The sequence below is a fragment of the Lissotriton helveticus genome, chromosome 8, assembly GCF_964261635.1.
Source record: "Lissotriton helveticus chromosome 8, aLisHel1.1, whole genome shotgun sequence".
NCBI classification, from domain to species: Eukaryota; Metazoa; Chordata; class Amphibia; order Caudata; family Salamandridae; genus Lissotriton; species Lissotriton helveticus.
Genome location: NC_136069.1, coordinates 868,116,449 through 868,143,948, shown reverse-complemented (window position 1 = coordinate 868,143,948; position 27,500 = coordinate 868,116,449).

Sequence of the window (27,500 nt, the reverse complement as noted above, 5' to 3'; positions counted from 1 at the left end):
TGTTCAGAAATATTTAATAAAGCATATTTTACGCACAAAAGTAAAGCAAAGGGATACATTTGCTGACATTAATTGTGCATATATTTTAAAAAGGTATGCATATTGAAAGTATAGTCATTGATTCTGCAAACTTTAATTTGTGGTTCAGCGCACACCATTTGAAATTAAAAGGAGTATTTTGTTCCAATCTAACCTGACACGAACATTAATACATCATTGACATCTTTTCAAAGATCTCTTGTAGCAAATCAAAAGGTTTAATGTTAATTGCTTTTTTGAAGTTATGGAAATCAAAGCCAAAAAATCATGAGGAACATTTTTTAACTTATTCAAAGAATGTCCAAATTAATGGGAGTCTTTGAAATGTTATGCACCCAGGCACATTTATATATGCAGGTCAGATCGATCTAGTACTGTTAGAACGGAAATATTGCCAGAGTGAATACCTTCCAGAAGGACGTTAGAAATTGATTCAAAACATATACAGTGGGTCAGGGCAAACTATTGATTTATTTATTTACTCTGCCGAAATTTTAGGTAATTTGTGAATTCCATGCTACGCGACTTTTGCAATTTGTTTGTCACTTCACAGGTGCGCAATCCCACAGAGTATTTGCCCACATATACTTGTTCAAGCAGAAATGTCTCATAAAAACAGTAAAAGGATAGGTGAAAGACATTTTTTCCTTGATCCTGTTTTGATAAAATATCGTGTGTCTTTTCTACTTCAATTTTCACATGAGACACACTCGAATAGTCCCATTATGCAATAGCATAATTCCTATAATTTTACATATTTCTCAGAAATATATCTCGTTCACGTAAATATGAAATATTTCTAGGGATGCAGTAATACTTAAATTAAATAACGTCAAATTAAATACATAAATAAATAATAGTGTACCCCTCATCTCTAGGGCCCAGTTAGTTTATTATTGGACGACCTTGTCCATGACACCCTCATTCCTTCACCTTAGCCCTGCCAATTTGCGAAACCTTTCCTATCTTAAGGGTCTCAAACTTGCTTTACAATCTGGACTCACATTTTTGCTAACATCCATTCCCTAACCATTCACTCTTCTAGAACCTCCTCATCTTCCTCTCTATCTCCATAAAGATTCTTCTGTCACCTCTAATGACTGATTTTTTCCCCTCTCACAACTCCTGCATACACATTACCCTTATGAATTACTCTCCCCTGCTACCTGTACTCTCCACCCTGATCTTCACATGAATATACCCACCAGGATACATCTTTCCATGTCTGTATGATCTTCATCTATCACTCTCTACTTTTCCAATCCCCTTCATTCATTTATTAATTTCCCGAAAACTGCTTTCAGGGTTTGCTACCATCTCTGCGCCTTCAGCCCCTTTAATCCTTGCTTAGACTCCTGTTTCAAGCCTAATGAAGGATTACATATGTTTCTTTCTCCAACATGGGTCATAGACCCACTGCCAAGGCCTGTTTACTGCCTGCAACTTCTCACTCCCAACTCATGCCCATATCCATCTACTATCACAAACAACTCATATCCTATATCCTGCAATCCATACTACAAATGTGGCGTTGTAGGTCACGTGGTTAGTAAAAAGTGCATACCCGTAAAACCACTTGTAATGACCGTGGGCATGAAATGGTGTCAAAGTAGTAATCTTCGTATGAAGAAACAAAAGTATGTACAGGAAGAGTTAGAGGCAATTATATTGAAGCACAGGGAAGCAAATTAGGTTAATGTCTCCGAGTAGGTTAGGTTGTATGACATATGAGTTCACATGATGGATATTTAGTGCTCAAAGTAAGAGTACATTCTGATAAAGTTTATAGAAAACCAAAACTTGTAATACATCACCATTTTAAGAGATTGACTGTGATACTGGGAGGCAATGGAGGCTAACACCTCAGGAAGAAGGGCTATTTTGAAAATAATTTGATTGGTGTGATAATTGTAGTGCATTAGCTGGCAGGCCACAACACTACTGAGTTAGGAAGCCAGGCTATGAACCCATGGCAACACTCGGTGTTGGAGTAGCTGATGGGCGCAGAGACTGTGTCCTGAAGGAAGTAGGTAATGTCTTGATGTCCACAGCCCATGCCTGCAGGTACCAGTACCTACGCAGGGTGTGACCTCTATCTCCCTATGCCGCTGAAATACCACTATTGGTACTACCTGGTAGTTCATTGTCAGCCCCCTGCTCAGCAGCGACAGAATGGTCTGCTGTGGGTATCACCACATGGGGGACCTGTTTGTTGACTCAACATGATCCAAGTTCGATGCCCTGATGAATGACTATAGGGTGCATCCCGGCTCCTTTCTGGTACATGAAACCCTCACTTGTCAATTGAACAGGGTAAGGGGCACGATGCGCGACAAACCTACCACATCTAGAAGACTTGAAACTTTACTTACACCTGACTTTGGTAAATGGGCCATAACCATGCTATACAACTTTCTGACCCTTGACACTTTGTCGCCTTTGACATCGCTTAGGGAGTACTGGGATAGGGCTCTCACAATGTTTCTATAGGACAAGCAATGGGAACAGTGCCTAGGGGTCTCGAAGATCATTTCTACAAACTCTAGACTTAAGTACTGGCTATTTAACTATATGCATCACACATATCTGACCCCCACAGATTGGCATATATATAACCAAGTTCTCTTGATATTTGCCTGTGCTGCCGTAATCCAAAGGCCACGTTCATTCGTATGTTGTGGGACTGTCCCCAACGGTCTCTGTACTGTGACGCATTGGCCACTACACTCTCTGGGGCCACGGGCACCACAATACCAGGAATGGTCCACATTTTTTACTGTAAATCACAAAATATAATGCACGGTGCAAAACCCATAATATATTTCTAAACATAGTGCTATGTTTAGCCAAGACGAGGCTGGCCATGTCCTGGAAATTGGCTTCAGCACCTCCCATACTATAGAGGCTCACCGACCTTCACAAGATGTTGGTGTCTGAGCATGAGTTAACCCACAATAATATGCCAGGACACCCTGACTCCACTAACCCCCCCAGACTGCAAGAAGTACTTAATGATTGTTGAATTGAAACTGCCTCATACTCCCCCCAAACCGCTGATTTCTTAGGACCACAACACAGTCATATCCATGACTGGGGAGACCTGTACTTCGAGGACTCCTCTTGGATGGGTGTCATGCCCCTCTTGTTTTTCCTTTCCCCCCTCCCCCCCCTTGGCCATCCAAGTGTTGGCGCTCTGGTGACCGACCTACACCCTTGCACACACTTACAAATAGAATATGTCCTCCCACCATCACAGGGATAGTTAGATAATGCAGATAATGTTATACGCTTCTTTTTAACTGAATGTCTCCAAGAATGTAAAGGAGACGTTATATTGTTCTGTTATGTAAATGAGAAACAAACTAATGATGGAGACTACAGCAATACTGGCCTATTATTATTGTTTACTGCTAAGCTCACCAAGGTTCCTCTCACACCTTGCTGTGGTGGGGCAAAATGTGTTACTCCCACGGTTTTTGGAATGTTGTATTCTTTATATTGAAATAAAATAAAGAATATATACTCAAATAAGGGTGCAATAATTGTAGGCAAAGTCTATGTATCCATCAAAAGGCGTGAAATTTTAGGCTTGAGAATATGAGAATGAAAATTAACAAAAATGAGAATATGGTTGGATCCAAGGCAGAACCTTAGGGGCAAGTCAAACAAGTGAAAGGTGGATGCCCGGTCTAACTTAGACCAAAAGTCTAGCTTTACTAGTAGTAAAGTTTGACTTTTTGTCTAAACTTAGACCCAAAGTCTAACTTTATTAGTAGTAAATAACTTCGATTTTTATGAGTAAAACAAGACCAAAACAACAGAAATCCTATAAGTAGAAGTCAAGATATGAATTTTTAAAGAATAAACTATTTTGTTGTGCTTAGAAATAAATAGTGCAAACCTGGGCTATCTGGTCACGCTTGACAGGGTCAAATCCGAAAGTTCAGCCCAACTGTAATGGAGCACACGTCAGATGCAGGGACCAGCCTTGGTCTACTGAACAGTACCTTGGATGATTCCACATTGAGGGTGGTGCGTGGAGCAAGGAATGTGATGTGTTGTAAGTGTTCTTGCAGACGTGGTTGATGCGTAGGTTCTGAAATGCACTTCGTTGCGGATGTGTCAAGATGCAAAGAACAATGGGCGATGTGTTATTGTCAAACCACTTGGCTGAGGGCAATACGATCTGCATGAAGCGATGAGTCAGCGCGGAGCAGAGCAAAGTTGGAGATGCATCGTAAACTGGAAACAATACATCACGCACTCAGCGATGCACTGCCCGCAGTCCGTGCAGCAGTGGCAATGCTTCAAGGGAAATGCGTTGGTTCCGATCTGTGCCATGTCGTCGATGCATGGATTTTCACAGAGGCAGCACTTTAAACTTAATTTCAGGGGCCAAGGACTGAATTGCCAACATTTGGCAGAGCAGGGCTTACAGCAGACAGAGTCGGGGTGCTGTTTGCAGGTTGAAGAGAGAGCTCCTTGATACCCCTGTGACTCCAGAAAACAGAAGGCAAGCCAACATGCTCTTGGAGATACTTAGGTTCTGGGATGTAGAGATGCAGGTCCAGTCCTTCTCACTCCCAGGCAAGAGGGTAGCAGGCCAACACAACAAACCAGTTCAACAAAGTTGCTGTCCCACCAGCACCACAGTAGTCCTTCCTGGTAGAATGTCCTCAGTTCCAGAAGTGTTGTGAGTCCGAGGTGTCAGAGCTCTAGTATTTATACCCAGTTGCGCCTTTGAAGTAGGGAGACTTCAAAGAGATGCCTTTGAAGTACACACGTCCCTTTATTTCCTGCCATGTCTCCAGACTCACTACTGGGGGGATATGAAACCCTTTGTGTGGGGAGAGGACACAATTTTCAGGTGTGTCATCTCCTCCCTTACTTCCTGCCCAGGATGGCTCATCAGGATGAGGATGGTCTGTCAGGATGTGGGTGGCCTATCAGTCACACCTAAGCTCCCTTTGTGTGTGGCTGTCTAGAGGGAATGCACAAAGCAAACTGTCACCAACCCCAGACGTGTATTCAGAGACATGCAAACAGTACCAAATGGTTTCAGTAAGAAAATGCCAACTTTCTAAAAGTGCAAAAATACCAAATGATGGACGGACTGCAGAACTATACCAAAGACTCACCCCTAGTACAGAGATCTGGGCTAAATCCATTGTTCTTTTGCTCATCATGCCATTCCAGTTTGGCCCCATCGTTATGCAAATCTGTTATGACCCTGCTCCCCATGGGAACAGTCTAGCCTGGACTGCCAGGCAAGGTCCTCCTCGGACGAGAAACCAGCATCCTAGGACCAATTTTGGGGTATCTCCCGCATGAGTGAGGTTAGCTTGAATCTGGTGACATGGTGAGCACCGGACCCAAGTCTGGGCATACCCAAGGGTATTTTTTAGGGATGTGCGATAGCCTTCGCTCCTCCGGCAGAGTTTGTGGAGTTTGTCTCACTCCACGCTCTACTTGGAAGGATGAGTTTTTTCTCATGCTGGGCGCCAACATTAAGCTGGCAAGCACAAGCAAGAAAATTGAGTGCTAGACCACCTCCCAGGGAGATTTCTCAATATAGGTGTTTGCAAGAGGTCCCTACCTCTCACGTTGAGAAAACGGTTGCTCTTTCTGAGAAAGCTGCCAATAGAGTGAAAAACCTACTCAAGAAGCAGGAAGAAGCAGCGCCTTCTAGCGCACTGCATGGTTCCCTTCAGGCTTATTTTACAGCGCACACAGGTGCACAAATTCATCACCTGTAGTGCAGCATTTCGAATTCTGACACTCATGAGCTCCGTGAACTCTCGCAGACTTTTTAGGTGTGAAACTCCAAGATGTCAGCTCACCCGATAGGTAAGGGAATTGGGTGGTACATTTTTTTTGAAGAATTAGGCATAGAGTGGCAAGCGTAATTAATAAACGTAACTAATAAAGAGGGGTTTGGGGTAGCTCCCCCCATAAATTATTTTTTATAATTTATTTATAAAAAAGAGTGGGTGTGTGTGGGGGTGTCACCCCCTCAGCCGGACTATATATTATATATATGTAATACGTAAATTATACTCTTCCAACATCGCTGAATACACTAGTAAATCATCTTGTTAAAACTTTATACCTGGGGTAGTACGACATTATGACGCAAGCCTTAACCATGCATTTTTTACAAAGCACAAATCAGTTGAAACCTTTTTGGTCTGGGGTGACACTGTGACTTACGGAGGTTACTGGCACTCCCATGCATCAATTCCTAGAAAGCTGGGGTCTTAGACTTCTACAGGCGGCCCAAGAAAGACAAGGTGGTTAGACCTCGCTTTGATTCTTCTTCATAGAGCAATCGCCAGGAGATGGAGAGTGGCAAGCACCCGCTCTTGCATTGTGGTTTGTGCCAAAGCAGAAAGCACTGCACTCCAGGAAAGAGGCAAGGAGTCTTTATAAAGGTCCAATTGCCGGAGAACAGGACGCCCTCCTCTCTGAGTTGACCCATATGTCTACTAACAAGGACTTATCCCCCTAACCGCCCCTAAATGCAAGTGTGTGCAATCTACTCCCCTGGGTGTTCCTGGGATATGTTAGGGAACCATCTGTTTTCCAAACATCTCTCTTCTCTGCCCTGCAGACACCCAAACTCATGGATTCCTTACATACAGACTTTATATTCAACGTATTGGTGTCCTAGGCCACTCCTTTCTGACCTCCAGTCCAATTTGTTCTTATCTGTTCACTATTTTACTTTAGAGAACCCTTGGCAGTTGCGTTCAATCCATCTTAGCCTATTGCCTCCCCATGGCTCATATTACTCCAACTCGTGCTCAGTCAAAGATATCTTTGGGCTACATTCAAGGAGCACTACATTACCCCTTTGCATCTGACTCGCAAAATATATTGATATATATATGATTGCTGCATAATTATTTGTATGGTAAGCATTATATATTTACTAAAAATGCCAATATTTGTTTTTAAAAAAAGGCATAGAGAGGTAGAAAGGCCGGTTTCTTCCTTAAAATTGGAAAAGTTACATTTAGAAATAAAAACAGTAAGTACGCCTACTTCAATAACCAACCCTTAGAGTTTTTCTTCGTTAAATAGTTATGGCTTAAAATCATGCCTTGAATTTCGAGAATGTATTTAAATCAAGGACTTCGAATTGTAAGATAAAAAGAACAAGTCAACATGTGTTTCGCAACACAAGTAGTAAACATATCACTTCCTCAGGACATGTAATAAGGGCTACAGGAAATACAGTACCCATCCTATAATAGTGTTTTGAGAGGTCAAACAAACAAAAAGGTATGTAAGCCACCAAAAAATCTTGGGGAAAGGACATAATAACCCCAGACATCCAGCAGGTGTGTGTACTGAGCGGGTAGACGAGGTTAACACATGTTGGCATCTTCTTTTTCCCATACAATTTGAAATCCTTGATATTAATAAATAATAATCTACATTCAGAACATCATTTTAGTCCAAGAAAAACTTTAGGGATTTATTACTGATTTATGTCTCATCTCTGTCTGTCCCAAGGGCTGAGCAGTGGAGTGAGGCAGCCCAGTGACAAATTCAGCAAATTTATATATACACCCAGCTGTGTATTTCATGTTCAAATCCACTGCTCCATGCGTCGATAGTGTCCAGGGTACTGACACCGCTAAGGAGAACCATGGCAATCCAGGGAAACTTGTTTTCACATTGTATGGCCCAGATCTTTCATACTTTTAAGCAGCACAACCCAGCAAGCCACCTTTCCTGCAATGTGCTGCATAAAAGGGAAGGAGCAGGAATGCACTGCATTTAACATTATATAGCTCATTCCTGCCCTTTCCTTGTGCAGGCACCCAATGTGCTGTTGTGCGCCAAAGCAGGCATCCTCGTGTCATGGTCCAAGGGTACCTGTGCTGTAGGCTGGATAGACTTTGCGCAGGAAGCGACATGTTACTGCACAAACACAATCTTCAGAGGCATTTTCTTTTCTCCATGTGTTGCAGAAACCAGCACACATAGAAAGAGGAAAAAACAAATAGAGATAAATATATTTCTCCTCATTATGCCCTGCTGGAGAGGCATAGCATTTGGATGCATTCCTAGGTCTACCACTAATGGTAAATGTGGGAATGCAACAAAATCCATGGGTGGGTGGTAGGAACACCCAAGCTCCACCCATTGAACGCTGTGATTTGTGGTACGTTGTGTTTCTCTAAATGTATAAAGTCATACAGGGCCATGTTAGGTGGCCTTGCATAACTTGATAAATCTGACTTTAGTGTTGCGTGCCCTTACCTCCTTCTGTGGCGCAAGTCTATGCAACACTAAGATAAATCTGGCCCTGTGTATTTTTCGTACAGGGACCTTCACACAGCCGCGGCCCGTGGAGGGAGTTACGGTGGGGCAGGGAGGCGGTGAGGGGGAGGGGCGGTGGTGGCACGTGCTAAAATCCGACATATGGATAATTGCAGGTAAGTAAACAATTTAATTAATAAAACGAATTTCGTAGCGCGCACTGCATCGCATTTTGCGATGCAAGGCGCGCTACCAAATGCGTTTTATTAATTGAATTGTTTACTTACCTGCAATTATCCATATGCCGGTGTTCAGCACCCTCCACCCCGTCCTTCCCCCTCCCCGCCTCCCTGCCCCACCGTAACTCCCTCCACGGCCCGTGGCTGCCTTCACAGATATTGACGGTCACTAGTTTTTAGGTGCTTGTCCATTGACTGCAAGCAACAATACTAAATGGAGCATTCTAATAGCTTGCCATTGGAGTTAAAAGCGTCCAGCGTGGGTGCTACTTCCTAATAGAAGCGGCACCCATTAGCAAGCAGGGGTGCCCATTCTCCCGAGCCCTCCAGCTCCCTCATAAGGTCGGGTGAAAGATAAACAAACTGCAGATCGTTAAATTACAACTCATTTATTCTGTTATTTTCCACCTGTCACTGATAAGCCCCACAGTCCAATCGTTTTTCTCTTGTTAGATTCATTCAGGAGGGCATAGCTGATTACATAAGTGCCTACCTACAGGTATAAACATCTGTTCTGACATCTGCTATGAAGTGAGCTTGGTTGAGCAAACACCCTGGAGTTCTTCTCTGGAATATCTCCAACCAAGCAAGCCCATTACCATGCGAACACTCGATGGTACTCGTGCTGCTATTTTACATTCATTGAATGTTAATTTTAAATGAAGAAATTATTTTTAAGATCTAAAATTAAAAACCTTCACTACACGCATTATGAATTTCCATAATATTGTCACACAAATACATTTATGTTTTCTCAAAGGATAAAATAATTTAGTTTCAAATGACATTATCCGAAAAAAAATACTGCTAAATATTTAGCCTGTAGTGTATTGAGAAATGAATCTTTCATTTCTAAATTTCTGCCTGAAGCTAATTACAAGGAAAACCTTTTGACTCTTTTGATTAAAAAAAAGAGTGAGAGACAGAGATACAAAATGTAAAATGTACTCGCTGGCTCCCAGTTTATCAGTGAATTACTGTAAGTCTTAAAAATTAGCATAAATCTGAAAGTTGGTTGACATTTTTCACTGTTGCGTAAAATGCTCCTCTCATTAGTATGCCAGCCAATACAGCAAGCACAGCAGCGTGAACTGTAACTCATTTCTAAGAGGTTCATAATGTCTCGAGCCTTGTATAACATGGAGGCTAAGCCAGTGATCTCTGTGACTCAGATGTGTTTCTGTTATTTATTGGAAAAATGTATCAAGCATCATGCTATTTGTTTCCTCAGAAGGGAAGATATTGGAGTAAAGCTATTGGATTTTGCTTCATAATCCAGGCTTTCCTGGGTCGGGGACACAGGTGCAGCTTGCCTTATTGTGTGTAAAGCTTAAAAAAAATGTTACGTAAATATTTTTTTATAAAACAATGCAGTGGAGGTCAAATTAGATTTTGACGCCAGCCAGGTTTGCAAGGCTTTGCTCAGGTGCAATGTCACAAAAGTGATACAAACCAGCAAAGAGTCTTGAACTGGGATTTATTTTCCAACGCAAATATTGATTTGTGCAGGAAAGTAATCCTAAAGTAACACAGAATAGCAGTGTGTGCTACTTTGCATCAAAGTGTCATCAAAGGCGTGCTTGCAACGTGAGCGTTCCCATGCAAGCATAAATGGATTTTAACAGAAAGCTCTAAGTCCTACAAAGGTAGACTGGGCTTTGCAGCAAAAGTATACGTCTGCTGTGGAGTAGATAATGTTGGAGAGAAGTAATTTTTTCACTAAACGTTACTAACTTTACGTGTACCTTTGGATGTATGACGTTACAACGCATGCTATTACAACGCATGCCTTTACGACGCAAGTTTTACAACGCAAGTCGTTACAACGCGTTGCGTTGGGGGGTGCTGGATAGTGAATAGTTTAATTTACTATTCCAACTGCAGTCCCCGTGGATAGTAGGGAAGGTGTTGGAAACTATTCCCTATCCTAGAGCGCCCCCTCAGCGCAATTCGTTGTAAAAGTTGCGTTGTAATGGTTGCGTCGTAAAGGTACTTCGTTGTAATAGTTGCGTTGTAAAGGATGTTCCCCGTACCTTTATGTGCAGCACTCATATGAAGTTAAAATAGCTGTAAACTGTGCAAGCATAGCAATTGTTCTAGGAGGTTTCCTTCCAGTACAAAACTTTTACCAGAAATCAAGTCAAGTCAAGTCAAATAATGCTTTATTCGAGGTACACTCATTAAAGCAAAAACATAAAGTTGGCAATCAGTTACAATCATTGCAGTTAAAAAGTAAGACTTTCTTTTAAAATTGAGACTTGATAGTAAAATACAATTTAAATGCATTTACAGTATAAAATTCTATACATAAAAATACTTTAAAAGGTACAGGTATAAAAGTTTATCAGAATAAAAAAATTTAGATAAAAATGACAGTTTAAAATGCAGACCGACTGATAAAAAGAAACACAATCAAGTGGCTAACAGTCTTTGCCTAATAGACCATGCCCATCCAAGGTACTTGGCTATAGCTATCACTAAAGGCGTTAAAGTGCTTGTGCGGATGATTCGTAGGGCAACGGTACTACTGGTGGTACCCAGATTTTTGCATGTTGGTGATAACCAAATGCGTCTTGGGTCAGAGTACGCAGTACAAGAAAATAAAAAATGACCAACTGTTTCTTTAGTAGCACCACAAGCAGGGCAGCTATCATGTGATCCACCACCCCACCTTCCTGTTAATGATCTAAGTGGAAGCGCTCCCGCTCTTAGTTGGAAGAGGAGCTTCCTGTCGCCTGGCCTTGTTATAGCATCCCAGTACGGTTCAAGGCAAGGATATAGCTTGGCTTCTAAAAAATTTCCAGCCATGGACTCTGTACTAGAGCTACTCCAGGTCCGAACAGCAACCTTCTCCCAGTAGATTTCTTTTATAGCTTTTTTTGCTGGGAAGGGGGTACCCGCTGGATTTTTCCACAGTGCCTGAAGACCCAGTTCGCTCAAGGTTAGACAGAGAGATTTAAGCCACCCGATTATGTGGAACTCGTTCCTTTTGATGATGTCTAGGAAGCCCTCTGCATAATGTGAATGCTCAGGCGTAGTCCAGAGCCTTCGCCAGTACAAGATCGGACGAAGTCTAACCAAGTCTCCAACCGCTTTTCTACCTAGGTCGTACCTGAGGGGCACCAATGGGGTACTCTTGGGGACACCGGTGATGGCCCGGAAAAACTTGTTTTCCGAAGTTTGAAGGGCTACCACCTTCTCAAATCCCCACAGCTCAGCACCGTATAGTGCAGAGCCGAGTGCCTTAGCTTCGTATATCTGCAATGCTGGTTTTATTGGTCTAGTCAAAGATTTTCTGTGTTCTAGACCAAGAACGCCAGCCAATTGCCTGTGCCTTAGTGAAGCAATGTGTATATGCTGGGACCATCTGAGATTGTTAGATACACGGATTCCCAGATATGTAAAGGCTTCCACTTCCTCTAAAGGACGACCATTCATAGTTAGCTTGGACTTAAAACTCCGGTGCGGATTAAAAATCATGAGTTTTGTTTTGGTCACGTTGACTTCTAGACCATGCTCCCCACAAAATTGGTCGAAGATAGACAAAGCACGCTGTAGACCACTCGGCGTCTTAGATAAAATCAACGTGTCGTCTGCAAACATTAAAATGGGAATTTTTGTGCTAGCTAACGAGGGAGCATCCACATTCGTAGACAACATACGAGCAACAACCCCATTAATATATAGTGTAAACAGTGTGGGCGCCATCAAGCACCCTTGGCGGACGCCGCGCTCAACTGGGAAATCTGCAGTCACCATTCCCTGAACCCCCCACTGGATCTTGGCAAAGTTAGCTTCGTGGAGCCTCATTATCATGGTCAACAGCTCTTCTGGTACCCCCTGGTTCTTCAGAACCAGCCAAAGCTTGGACCTAGGTACTAGGTCGAAGGCAGCCCTCAAATCGACAAAAGCCGCATACAGACTGCCCCCTCCCAGCAACACAGTCCTCCACTGGAGCAAGGTGAAGCGGAACACCTGGTCAACCGTACTAGTTGACCTTCGAAATCCCGCTTGGAATTGGGACAGGGCGTTGTTCTCCTCGGCCCAGTCGAGGAGCCTGTTTACAACTAGACGATCAACTATCTTTTGAATGGTGTTAATAAGACTTATGGGCCTGTAATTACCCGGCTGGGATCGATCGCCTTTTTTGAACACAGGTATTATTACTGCACCCTGCCAGGATGTTGGAACAGCTGTACCCCGAGCGATTGCGTTGGTAAGAAGATGAATATACTTACAGCATCGCTCTTTGTCATTGATAAAGATATCAGCTGGAACACCATCTAATCCTGGGGCTCTGCCACTGGACACTGTATCAAGGGCCGTCATTATTTCTTTAATACTAAAAGAATCATCTTTATAATAAACGGGACTTAAGTCAGCCACCACAGTGGGATGTTGGGTTTCACCATATTGGGGCCTAAAATATTTCACCCACTCCTCTTCTGGCACATTATTATTGGGAGGTTCGGGTTGTCCCTCTCTTCCCCATTTTACAACATTCCAAAAATGCCTGGAATCTTTCCTATCGCTAGCTGCCTTTAGTTCTAACCAGTGGAGCTCATCCCATGCTTTCTTTGCCTTTATTATACTTTCCTTATAATCCTTTCTGGCAGATCGGATGGCCTTAGGTTGCCTCTCTTTAATAGCGGTTCCTAGAGCTAACCAGGCTTTCCTGCATTGGGTATTGTACCATTTTGCCTGCTTTCGGGGTCCTTCTCCCTTACTTCTCACAGGTTTTACAAAATGGTTCTTGATGGCACAAAAGAGAGTGTCATGAATTGCAACTACACTGTTTGAACCTGGATAGGACAAGTTAATTTGTTCTATGGCCAATATTGCTTTATCAGCTTCATTGTTGATACTAGCAATGGCCTGTTGGTTAGTAGCAACATGTGCCCATCTTAACATGCGCATGTCATTTGAAGAGACAATCGAAGACGGAAGAGCTCCCACGGTGTTTAAAACCACACTGGTAGAGATCCACCAATTGTGCTCCACACACAGCTGGTTGTGGTCGCTCTCAATCCGCCATTTGACCTCCATGTCACGAACCAGGGACCATATCTTTAGACTGCATAGAACATAGTCAATTCTGCTTCTGCTGCGACCATTGTCAAATGTACAGGACCCACCCTTATCACTCAGAGTCCTCCCATTTAATGCTCGCAAACCCTTTTCGTAACAAATGGCATTCAGACAGATGACATCCTCGTACCAACGGGAAACTGGTTTTAACTCTAATTTAGGGACTCCCCATTGCTTATCCTCTTCATCTCCAAGGAAGTCATCGTCGATTGACAGGGGTTCAAAAGTTCGATTTAGGTCGCCAGCAATCACTATATTGTTATCTTGGGAATGGGTGTCAAGGAGGGAACCCAAGGCCCCTAAAACCTCTGACCTCCCACCCTTGCTACCCCTGACATAAACCTTGTAGATATGAAGATAACCCAAGATACCTGAGGCTACTCTAATGAGTTGAATATCTCTGTTTCTGGTATCTATGACCTTGACAGTTAACGGAAGACTCTGGCGGACCCAAATGGTTTAACCACCCATGGGTCTCCCCTTTGCACCCTTGGATGCAGGCACAGAATAATTTAGGTATCCCTGGGCAAAGGATGGTTCACATAGCCAAGTCTCCTGGAACATGCATATATCAAAACTATTAACATAATTTACCCAATCCTGAGAGTCTTGTTTGGCACGTAGCGCTGCAATGTTCCATGAGACCAACCTCCCCAGCCCCTCCATGCTACCACCAGATGATGTAAATGTATTAATTACAGGGGGAAGTAGGGTCTGGCCTTGATCAGATACGCTTGGCATCTCTAGGTGTAAATTGGTTTGCAAAACAGACCTACTCGTGGTATCAACCTCTGGGATAGACCTCAGAGGTGGGTCATCAGTCTGCAATGGGAGCCCTGCTACCTCGGCGGTTACTGGGACTTCTATACATTCCCCAACATTCGGAACCACCAGATTTCCGCCAACTGACATAAGTAATACCGCTGTTTGTCAATCATTATTGTCTAACCCAGAACAATTCCTAGCGTTAGCACCTCCTACGGTGTTTGGAATTGGGGGCAGATTATGGGGACAAGTTTTCCTTAGTTAGATCTGTGATTGAGATGGAGCACTGGATCTAAACTCCAATGTAAAGAGGTTATCGGCAAGGAATGCAGATTTTAAAGTTAACTCTATAGAGTCACAAGGGAAAATCGGGGAACTTAACCTTTTTGCCTCCAGGATGTCCTCCCTGATTACCGAGCGACATCCTCTAACATGGCGTAGCCAGTGGATAGCCTTGTTAGTTAGGGAGTCTGGATGCTTGCTGTTACCTAACTTCAAAGGTTTTAATTTGGGAACATTGGTCATATATATTGTGTTCCTTTTATAGTGAGCTTTGTTAGAGAACGAGTTCCCCCTATTCCTGAGGTTATTGTCATCAACAATTGTCGGGCTCACAACCACCCCTGTTGGTTTAGCTTGTAAGCTAGCTAAATCAAGCGTTTTTTCCCTTGCTGCTTGTCTACCGCCCTCACTTTCCCAGAGTTTGGTTAAAAACCCTTCATTCCTATCCTTCTGGAGTGGCGGGCCAGTACTCAAACCAGCGGCTTTCCCCGAGATCTGATCGCTGCGCTTATTTAAGCTTTTAGCTAGGGGAACTTTAATTACTTCATGGGGTTTTATGGGAAAAAATTTGCGTGCAGCAGGTATAGCATTGGATGTTATTCTAGTTACCCCCTCACATTTGTCATTGACAATAGATGTTAAACTAATGACCAAAGCCCTCAGGGACTCTATTTCATCCCGTAAAAGAAAGACAAGGTTAGTCAGAGCACCAACTTCCACGGTTGGTGCCCCTACACTACTATTGTCAATGTTTAAAGGGGCCGGGGGCTCATTGTGGATTTCGGCCAGAACCGCAAACCTGTTGCCAAGAAGTACTTGCGAAACAGGTGGCGGAGGCTGGTTTGTGCTTTCGGGGTCAAGGTCAAAGTGGATAGACAGAACGTCATTATTCAGAGCCTCAACAGATGGATGTAAACAGTCCCCAGTTAGGTTAATCATACTAACCTTAAGTTTTCTTTTGGCCTTGAACATATCTGGGATTGATGTTGGGAGTGCAGCGGGATCATGGACTTGCTTTGTGGGAATCCGTCCCTTTGGACTTGAGGCAATCTCACTAATACCTCCTTGCTCAGTCACGAGAATATCCCTGCACTCGTCCACAAGAGCATCAATACGGTCCATTACATTGTTCCCGGCAGATTGATTTGACTTTTTGGATGGTTTCTTCCCCTTACAGAGCTTCGAAGGATTACCAGATCCATCCCCCCCCTCCATTACTTTACGTTTTCCCATATTGCTTGTATATCGGCCAGTCCCCGCAGAGTTCCACTTACAATGTTAATGGCGGTTATAGTCTGGATGGACGGTTGTTAAGGATGTGGCCCAGCCCGGCCTCGATCAGCCCCGGACGGCCTCAATCGGCCCTCGATCGGCTCCGCCCGGCATCGCCCGCGCGCGTCCCGCGACGTGGAGGGAGCGTCCTGGTTAAGTAGCGCCTCCGGGCATGCTGTGGCAGGAAGCAGGAAGTGGGCGCAAGGCTCCCTGGGAGCTGTAGTCTCCAGCTGCGAGCCGCGAGGTGGAAGGATGCGGCGACGGCGAGACCACAGCGTTTTTGGCCCCAGGAGCGAGCGTTTGACCAGCAGGTAGGGATTCCGGTCACTGATGTTGCCCCCCGCTCCACCGAGGGAGCGTCCTGGTTAAGTAGCGCCTCCGGGCGTGCTGTGGCAGGAAGCAGGAAGTGGGCGCAAGGCTCCCTGGGAGCTGTAGTCTCCAGCCGTGAGCCGCGAGGTGGAACGATGCGGCGACGGCAAGACCACAGCGTTTGGGCCCCAGGAGCAAGCGTCTGACCAGCAGGTAGGGATTCCGGTCACTGATGTTGCCCCCCGCTCCACCGAGGGAGCGTCCTGGTTAAGTAGCGCCTCCGGATGAGCTGTGGCAGGAAGCAGGAAGTGGGCGCAAGGCTCCCTGGGAGCTGTAGTCTCCAGCCGCGAGCCGCGAGGTGGAACGATGCGGCGACGGCGAGACCACAGCGTTTGGGCCCCAGGAGCGAGCGTCTGACCAGCAGGTAGGGATTCCGGTCACTGATGTTGCCCCCCGCTTCACCGAGGGAGCGTCCTGGTTAAGTAGCGCCTCGGGCGCGCTGTGGCAGGAAGCAGGAAGTGGGCGCAAGGCTCCCTGGGAGCTGTAGTCTCCAGCGGCGAGCCGCGAGTCGGAACGATGCGGCGACGGCGAGACCACAGCGTTTGGGCCCCAGGAGCGAGCGTCTGACCAGCAGGTAGGGATTCCGGTCACTGATGTTGCCCCTGTTTACCAGAAATCACAGAAGCACCATAGCTTTGTAGATATGGAGCTATCCTGCTGTCTCCACAACGCGGCTTGAAAAAAACAATAAAATTGCCCTTCGAATGGAAACCATGACACCCCAGAGAGAAAACCCAAAATATTCAACTCTTGTTTCAGTGTTTATCTTTGAGATAACGGCATTTCTCGTTTACTACCACACAACCAAGAGCCTGAGTCACAAAGCAACATATCCCTGTTTTAGATATGGTGCATGGGTTATGCTCGCTATGTATGGCAAGTATAAACTTCACTATTTATAAACTAATATCAGAAATGTATGCACAACAGGTGGAGCAATACTTCAGTGTGGATAAAGTAATGCTCTGCACACATTACATAATTCATTCAAATGATTACTTCATAGTTGCCAATATGAAAGCTTGCAAGTGGTGACACCCGAAAATGAGGAACATCTCATCATAAATAGGTGTATTGCAATTGATGTGTGAAGAAGTGCCCCAAGGAGAGCATTGCAAATCACCAGACACACCTACAAATTAGGAAACCCGTTAGAATGATGGCCGGTTTCCAAAGGGGAACACATCCATGCACTCAAGTAGTATTTCAGTTAGCTTGCTCAGAGTTATACTTTTCTAGCTTTGAAGATGTTAAGGTACCACAGGCAGGTCGCTTATGGGAAAATGCAAAGGATGGCACCGATGACAATTGTTGCATTGATCTTATGATAGGCAAGCAATACAAAGAAACACCGAGCCTGTGGAAAGGTGAATTGTGAAGACAACGCTTACAAACATCGTTTGGACTACACCACAAAATATTAAAATATTCAAATTTCAAACCATTAAAGCACAGTTAAGATACCCCAAGGATATCCATTAAATTTGTCTATGACTCTGTACAACTCCCCACTGTCTTTTGACTAGGTTTGCGCTATAGAAATACCACTAACATACATACATTGTATATATACATGACTTGTCTTGGCCAGGCTATTCACTAAATGTCAATGACAACACCTGACTTGTAAGTGCATATGAACATTTAATAAAATATAATTTTGTCGCACAGGCATGCACAGCAATATACTAAATCCACTGTAAGCGTTGGTGATTAATAAGGTCCGATAGCAAAAAATAGTTCTGATTAAGGTTGGTTGAGCAATGAGGTCAACTTCAGTAGTTCTGTTAACCACACTTATACTACAGTACCAGTACTACATGCTAAACCAAACACTGGTGAAGTCCAAAAGTAAACTACCCCTGACCAAAACATATTTTGCTGAGCGCTGAGGAGCATACGTGCTCCTCTTCTTAGCCAAATAAAAATAAAGAGCTCACAGGGCGCTAGGATGCAGCCAAGGTCCTGGGGGATGAAAAGCACAGGCACTCAAAGTTCTGGAGGTCTGGGACTATAGAAGTAAAAGTACAGGGTCCCAGAAAGTCCTTAAGGCATCAAGGGGGCAATGCAGGGCCCAGGGAGGCAAGCCCTCATGGCAGCCCCCCAGGGCCCCAGCAGCAGCTCGCCCCAGCAGGAACAGCAACTAAGAACTGAACAATTTTATGGGCACACAGCCCCTATATTTATATTATTAAAACCCTTTGTGTCACAGCACAGGGCTGGGAAATACCAGTCAGAACTGGTATAGGGGAGCTTTGGAGCACTTTGTTTTGCTCAGCTCCTCTCTCCTTTGTCAGGTGGGGGCTCAGTGATTAGACGCACCACACGGGGTGGAACCGGCATTGTGGAGGGAAGGCACAGTCCTATTCAGTTCCCAGGTGCACCTCCTCCCTCCCATCTACATGCAGATCTCCCTATTCACCACTGGGCAGACCCATCCTGGCTCCTGGAGCCACCCACATCATCCAGCACCTGTCAATCACAAGCATGCAATTCACATCGGGCAGACCGACACACAGTACACAGAAATGCCAACTTCTAAAAGTGGCATTTGTCCACCAGTCACCATAAATCTGCGCACACCATTGTGCAGCATTTATCCTCACGAGTTCATACATACTAAACTCGCCCCTGAACTCCTCTCATACCAGGAACTACCAGGGACACACATATCCCCCATGCATTCCCATGGGAGGGCAGGCCCAGCTCACCACACATACACAGAGAGCGCACACACTTTACTCTGGACTCCAGTGCTAAAGTGCTCAGAGGCCTAAAATCACCAACACCAGGTTACAGAAAAAGGCTGGGAGGACGCAAAAAGTTTCGGGGTGAACCTGCTAAAAGAGCCAAGTCCAACATAGGCTATAAGACAATGTTTCTGATCATGAAGAGCATCATGAAGAGGAGGCAGACAATTTAAAGATGAAGGCTCACACTCTTCGAAATGGGTGATTAGGAGGATGAATTGTGGAGATATTGCTTCCTTCTTCCCTCCATGTGTAACTCTCGATGCCAAGGGGGAAAACAGAGCTGGGGTAGCACCGCCCACAGCTCAGTACTATGCCATCCATTCACATATTGTGTGGCTGTGAATTTTCTGGCAACTTTTTCTTTCAAGTTTAATTACAGCAGGATTCGCGAAAGCCCAGTTAACCAACATACCTGCACTAGGAACTGCGATTCCTACCCAACTGTGGGCAGAAGTAAAGCTCCATTTTGCAGGTCTAGAGCGAGAAGCAAAGGGTGGCATGACAGTTGTATATACTGTAAACAGTTTCCCATATGTGCTTGAAGCTGGTAAGTATCTACGTGATCCGTTTCAGTGAGCATGGCAAGCGCAACATCTAAATTGCGATCTACACCACTTGCATACTTTCAATGTGCAAACTTTATTAAATGTCAGGTGATGCTTCATACATATATTCGTCCATTTCCCAAGTTACTTTAAACCGTCTTATTACAGTGCGTTGTGATGGTTGTAAAAGTTCATGCTGGTGATCACTGGGGCATGTGGCTTCATGTTAGGTATTTGAGCATCATGTGCTTATGCATGCCATATTGTACTTGTAAATCTGTACAATAACTAAGTTTCACAGGCCTACTACCCACTCACGTTCTATATTAAACTTGCATCTCCTGCTCTATCAAGCCCTCGATCTTCTGCACATAGGTGAGTCTGCATAGCCTCAATCTCAGCATCTTCTGATTCCCTTGTCGGCCAACCACTTTACATACACTGCAGTACAAGAAAGCACACACACACAAGCATGGGATGAATAATAAAGTGGAAGTTTGGCTTCAGAGGTCTGAATCGCACAGTCATGTACTCTTATACTTACCTTATATGTGCAAGTTTAACCTTAACTGTTGCATGATCAAAACACTGCATTACATAAACATTGTATCAAATAGAGCACTTTCCAGGAGGTACCTGTAGTTTGTAGTTCTTCTATTAACTGCGCCTATGAAGTCGCATCATTTTTATATGAGACCAGTGTTTGTCTGGCTGTATTCTGGCGTTTGTATTTGTTGAAGAGTAGTTTTGTGATATTTTTGTTATATTTGCCAACTTTTATTCGACCACATTTTGAATTTTATTGGTTAATAGCATCTATTTATGGCTCAAATACAGGGTCAAAAAACAGACTTTGAAACCAAAAATGTTGCAAACTACAGTTTTTTTGTCAAGCGCAATATGTATACCAAGTATACGTACTCGTAGTTTTCGTGTGAACTATGTGTAGTTAGACTACATGACCTCACACAGCACACCACTCACCCTTGACCTGCATCCTCGTCTTAATCCAACGCCCCTACCTGTGGCAGGGTAATTGAGTGAGGAGGTGGCTGACAGGAACCATGCTGTAGATTCCATTTTCACTTGAGTCTCCACTGGGGGACGTCTACCATACTAATCGGAAAATGGTGTGCCTCTGATGTAAATGTAAATGTACAGGAATTTATATAGCGCAAATCACCGAGCGGTTTCTAAGCGCTTGCTTAGGGAACCCGTCCTGGTATTCCCCTGTGAGATAACCCCAGCAGGGTATCCGCAAGGTGAAAGCCAGGCATCCCGCCGCGAGGGGCCGTTGTGGAGATTAAGCAAGCTATTGCCCAGAGTCGCAGAGTGTGAACCCGTGAATCGAGTAGGCACCGGAGCGAGAATTGTCGAGTCCATGGACATTTTAGGACTCAAGACCCTGCCGAGCCGGGAATTGAACACTGGTCCGGGGCTGACCTCTGCTTCCAGGTCTGCCTCCTCTAACCAGTGAGCCACACTTCTCCACCTGATACCGTTGTTTCAAACATCAGCCAACCATTTAGCTCCTGAGATTTCATTGTCTGCATGTTGTGGTTGAACTCTAGAAGGACAAAGATTGTTTGTTATCAACCCATTCCACCAATCAAATACTGACCTCTGTCATGAATTTCATATTTGGGCCTAAGTGGTTGTTCACTTATCACATGTTGGCCACACATATCGTGTTATTTACAAGGGGTGGTGATGGACAGAGTCTCTGAATTAAGCAGAGTACTCTCACCCAGTCAAGAGATCAGGGCTAGATCCAACACCGTTTTTTAGCTCATTGCACCATCCCAGTTTCAGAACCTGGCTGTATGCAAATTAGTCTGTCCCTGGCCCAGTGCATCATGGGAACAGGGAAGACCAGACTACAAAAGCCAATTCTTACACTGGGAAGGAAACAAGCTTCCGGGGACCGGTTTCTGGCATTACAGCCGTCTTCGGCCCGGCTTGCTTGAATCCTGATGGTGCAATGAGCAAGGGACTCACATCTGAGTATACCCTTCCACGCTTAGGGTGGACAAAATTATTTACAAGGGGTGGTGATGGACAGAGTCTCTGAATTAAGCAGAGTACTCTCACCCAGTCAAGAGATCAGGGCTAGATCCAACACCGTTTTTTAGCTCATTGCACCATCCCAGTTTCAGAACCTGGCTGTATGCAAATTAGTCTGTCCCTGGCCCAGTGCATCATGGGAACAGGGCAGACCAGACTACAAAAGACAATTCTTACACTGGGAAGGAAACAAGCTTCCGGGGACCGGTTTCTGGCATTACAGCCGTCTTCGGCCCGGCTTGCTTGAATCCTGATGGTGCAATGAGCAAGGGACTCACATCTGAGTATACCCTTCCACGCTTAGGGTGGACAAAATTATTTACAAGGGGTGGTGATGGACAGAGTCTCTGAATTAAGCAGAGTACTCTCACCCAGTCAAGAGATCAGGGCTAGATCCAACACCGTTTTTTAGCTCATTGCACCATCCCAGTTTCAGAACCTGGCTGTATGCAAATTAGTCTGTCCCTGGCCCAGTGCATCATGGGAACAGGGCAGACCAGACTACAAAAGCCAATTCTTACACTGGGAAGGAAACAAGCTTCCGGGGACCGGTTTCTGGCATTACAGCCGTCTTCGGCCCGGCTTGCTTGAATCCTGATGGTGCAATGAGCAAGGGACTCACATCTGAGTATACCCTTCCACGCTTAGGGTGGACAAAATTATTTACAAGGGGTGGTGATGGACAGAGTCTCTGAATTAAGCAGAGTACTCTCACCCAGTCAAGAGATCAGGGCTAGATCCAACACCGTTTTTTAGCTCATTGCACCATCCCAGTTTCAGAACCTGGCTGTATGCAAATTAGTCTGTCCCTGGCCCAGTGCATCATGGGAACAGGGCAGACCAGACTACAAAAGCCAATTCTTACACTGGGAAGGAAACAAGCTTCCGGGGACCGGTTTCTGGCATTACAGCCGTCTTCGGCCCGGCTTGCTTGAATCCTGATGGTGCAATGAGCAAGGGACTCACATCTGAGTATACCCTTCCACGCTTAGGGTGGACAAAATTATTTACAAGGGGTGGTGATGGACAGAGTCTCTGAATTAAGCAGAGTACTCTCACCCAGTCAAGAGATCAGGGCTAGATCCAACACCGTTTTTTAGCTCATTGCACCATCCCAGTTTCAGAACCTGGCTGTATGCAAATTAGTCTGTCCCTGGCCCAGTGCATCATGGGAACAGGGCAGACCAGACTACAAAAGCCAATTCTTACACTGGGAAGGAAACAAGCTTCCGGGGACCGGTTTCTGGCATTACAGCCGTCTTCGGCCCGGCTTGCTTGAATCCTGATGGTGCAATGAGCAAGGGACTCACATCTGAGTATACCCTTCCACGCTTAGGGTGGACAAAATTATTTACAAGGGGTGGTGATGGACAGAGTCTTTGAATTAAGCAGAGTACTCTCACCCAGTCAAGAGATCAGGGCTAGATCCAACACCGTTTTTTAGCTCATTGCACCATCCCAGTTTCAGAACCTGGCTGTATGCAAATTAGTCTGTCCCTGGCCCAGTGCATCATGGGAACAGGGCAGACCAGACTACAAAAGCCAATTCTTACACTGGGAAGGAAACAAGCTTCCGGGGACCGGTTTCTGGCATTACAGCCGTCTTCGGCCCGGCTTGCTTGAATCCTGATGGTGCAATGAGCAAGGGACTCACATCTGAGTATACCCTTCCACGCTTAGGGTGGACAAAATTATTTACAAGGGGTGGTGATGGACAGAGTCTCTGAATTAAGCAGAGTACTCTCACCCAGTCAAGAGATCAGGGCTAGATCCAACACCGTTTTTTAGCTCATTGCACCATCCCAGTTTCAGAACCTGGCTGTATGCAAATTAGTCTGTCCCTGGCCCAGTGCATCATGGGAACAGGGCAGACCAGACTACAAAAGCCAATTCTTACACTGGGAAGGAAACAAGCTTCCGGGGACCGGTTTCTGGCATTACAGCCGTCTTCGGCCCGGCTTGCTTGAATCCTGATGGTGCAATGAGCAAGGGACTCACATATCGTGTAGCTCATAATGGACACTTACAATGTTCACTTTCAAACATATCATTATATCCCATTTCCAATTAACTGTTTAATACCACTGAGTTGGATCATTATTTTTCAGCATGTGTTAGAACATATCCATTCCTTTCATTTTCCATTTATTTTTTATGACTTCTCTCGGTTTGGAAGACACAGTATTTTGCTTTATAATTATAAGTTTACACACATGTGATCTAATATTCTACATGGCATTTATTTTTTATTCAACCCACCTTAAACAAGTTACATGAAGTGTACTTATTTATATTAATAAATATCTCAGTTAATACCTCATTCTTTAGTGAGCACTGCAATGCTTTGCTTTTGTACATTATTCATGTACATGGTTCTATGTGCAGCTACTTACTGTGGCATAAGATGATGTGTGCGTAGCAGGATATTAACAATGCAAATAGGTATTAATGGTAATTCTTCTGAATCCGTCCTCTAGTAAGGAAAACTCACAGCCATCCTGATACTGTGTGACTATCTGCTTTAGAAAGGCACTCTACCTGCAGTCTTTTTACATAACACTTCAGCATTTTATCCAGTAAACTGGAAATCTTGTTATAAACTGGAAAATCTAGAACTGAATCCTCATCTTGCCTGTCTATCAGTAAACATCCTCTTTACTGCACAAGACAGTTATAAGGATCAACAGAAAAGTGCACATTTCCGATGGTATAAAATATGGGTGTTTATTGGTCTATCTACTTTTCACAATCTAAATAAATGATATGATAGAAGAGCTGTGTTAGAATTGGGGGTCTCTAGTTGGCACAGGTAGGTACTAGGGACAAATAGGGACCCTCTCCTCTAGTCAGGATAAGGGATTACACTCCTAAAATAACCCCTGCTCACCCCCTTGGTAGCTTGGCACGAGCAGCAAGGCTTTATCTCAAAGGCGTTGTAAGTTAAGCATTTGTAACTACATACAGTAACCCAGTGACAACACTATAAATGGACACCACACAAGGTTTTATATCAAAAATAGGTATATTTTATATAGAGTTACCACAAGACCAATAAACGACAAAAATATTCCACAGTACTATTAGATTTCAAGAGTTCTGGTTAAAAGGCTTAGATCAAGGTTCTGTGCGAGTCGGTAGCCCTATCCGGCTACAGCATTGTTGAAATAACACAGAGTCTAGCAAATCCAGCAGACCGCATTGGTAAGGGCCCACTCAAATGTCGACAGACTCAGTCACAGTACCTTTTACTTGAGATGGCTGGCACGGATGTGCGAGCCGGTACCGGTGTTCGTCGCGGTGCAGAAAAGAAAGCGTTGCAGGACGCGTTGTCCCCCGATGCGGTGCAGGCAGCGGCCCGTTGACAAAGTCGGTAAATCCAAGGCGTGCGTTGCAGGACTAGACTGTGCTTCGATGCGGTGCTTGCAGCTTGCGGTGCGGCGACAGAGCCGGAGTTCGGGAGCTGGCGTCGATCAGTCCGGACAACGGTGCGAGTTGGGCGGTGCGTCGCGAAGCGTGCAAGGCGGTGCCCAACTCCGGTGCGTTCACAGGACTCGAAGTCAGCAGCAGTGACCGCGTCGGTCAGACGAGTACGAGTCGGTGTGGCGAGGCGTTGCACGTCGCGGTACCCACCAGTCGCGGTGCAGGCAACTGCTCGGTGACGACGTCAGGACGGAGTCGGTGAGCTCAGAGCTTGGGTTGTTCGAGGCGGAAGTTGCTTGATGTGGTGCCTATAGGACACCGGGCCGGTCATGAGAGTAGGTCACAGCTCCCTGCCTCTGTAGCCACTGAAACAGCGTTTCCAGCAGCAATTCACAAAGGTTGGTGAAGTCCACTGGTCCTGGGACTTCGGTCAGGGAGCAAGCTCTCTTCCAAGCCCTTGGAGATCTTTTGCACAAGTTGAAAGTAAAGTCCACAAAGTTCTTTCTCCACTCTTTGGCAGTCAGGCAACCACTGCAGGCCAATCCCCCAAGCAGCACTTCAGCTTGGGAATAGTCTCTCCTCAGTTTCTTCTGGTTCCTCTCCTCAGCAGAGGTTTTGTCTTGTAAGTCCAGAAGTGATCTAATTTCTTGGGATCAGGGTCCCAATACTTATACCCCAAAATCCTTTATTCTCTGAGGGGAGAGGGGCCTGTGCCCAGTCAAAACCAGTTCTGAAGCACTCTGTTTACCAGACTTCTCCTTTCCTTTCACAGCGCAGGGCAGGCACATCAGACGCCCCACGGGAGGTGGAGCCAGCATTGTGGAAGGCAAGTATAGTCTCGGAGCACTTTGGTGACAGTCTTCTCTTCTTTCAGGGCCCGATTCACAGAACTAACTTAAGACAAAATCCTAAACTTACTACCATTTTGGTATTCACAGAAGACACTTACTCATTTTGGTATTCACAGAAGGCACTTACTCATTTCGGTATTCACAGAAGTTAGGAGTCCTAACTTTAGGACTCCTAAATGCCTTCTGTGAATACCAAAAGTCTTAAATTTAGGATTTTTCTCAATTTAGTAGTAGTAAAGTTAGGACTCCTAAATGCCTTCTGTGAATACCGAAAGTCTTAAAATTAGGATTTTTCTCAATTTAGTAGTAGTAAAGTTAGGACTCCAAACTTTCGGACTCCTAAATGCCTTCTGTGAATACCGAAAGTCTTAAAATTTGGATTTTTCTCACCTTTACTACTACTAAACTGAGAAAAATCCTAATTTTAAGACTTTCAGTATTCACAGAAGGCATTTAGGAGTCCTTACTACTACTACTAAATTGAGAAACATCCTAATTTTAAGACTTTCAGTATTCACAGAAGGCATTTAGGATTCCTAAAGTTAGGAGTCCTAACTTTACTACTCCTAAACTGAGAAAAATCCTAACTTTAGGACTTTTGGTATTCACAGAAGGCATTTAGGAGTCCTAAAGTTAGGACTCCTAACTTCTGTGAATACCGAAATGAGTAAGTGTCTTCTGTGAATACCAAAATGAGTAAGTGCCTTCTGTGGATACGAGATGGTAGTAAGTTTAGAATTTTGTCTTAAGTTAGTTCTGTGAATCGGGCCCACAGTGTGCAGGGCAGAGACATCAGATGCACCACAGGGGATGGAGCCAGCACTGTGGGGGTGAGCACAGTCCTATTTATGTCCCAGGTGCCACTCCACCCTCCCATCTAGATGCAGATCTCTCTATTCACCACTGGGTTGACTCATTCTGTCTCCTGGAATCCCCCAGCCCTGTCACTCAAACTCTAGACAAGGAATACACAACCTAGCAGAGGCAGGCCTGAAAGTGGTATTTGCAAACACAGAATGTTAAAACCACCTTCACTAAAAGATACATTTTATCATTCTGAGCTCAGGCATACTAAACTCGAATTTCTACCTGGTTCCCTGAGTCAGTTAGGATTATAAGATGTTATAATCAAACTGCCCATTCTGGCCTATGGGGAACAGGTAGCTTTGAATAGTGAAAAACTAAAATGGCTGTAATTCACTATTAGGACATGCCACACACATCAGGACTTGTCCTACCTTATACTTACAATGCACCCTGCCCGTGGGCCTACCATAGGGGTGACTAATATGAAGAAAAGGAAAAGTTTAGGGACTGGCAAGTGGGTGCAATTGCCCAGTCAGCATGACAGTTCCAGACTGCACGCAGGCTCTGCAATGGCAGACCTTAGACACGTTTTACAAGGCTGCTTCTGTGGGTGGCACAACCAGTGCTGCAAGCCCACTAGCAGCATTTGGAATTACACGCCCTGGGCACACTCAGTGCACTGTACTAGGCTCTGACAAGTAAACCAAATAGTCAATCAGGGAATCACCAATTAAT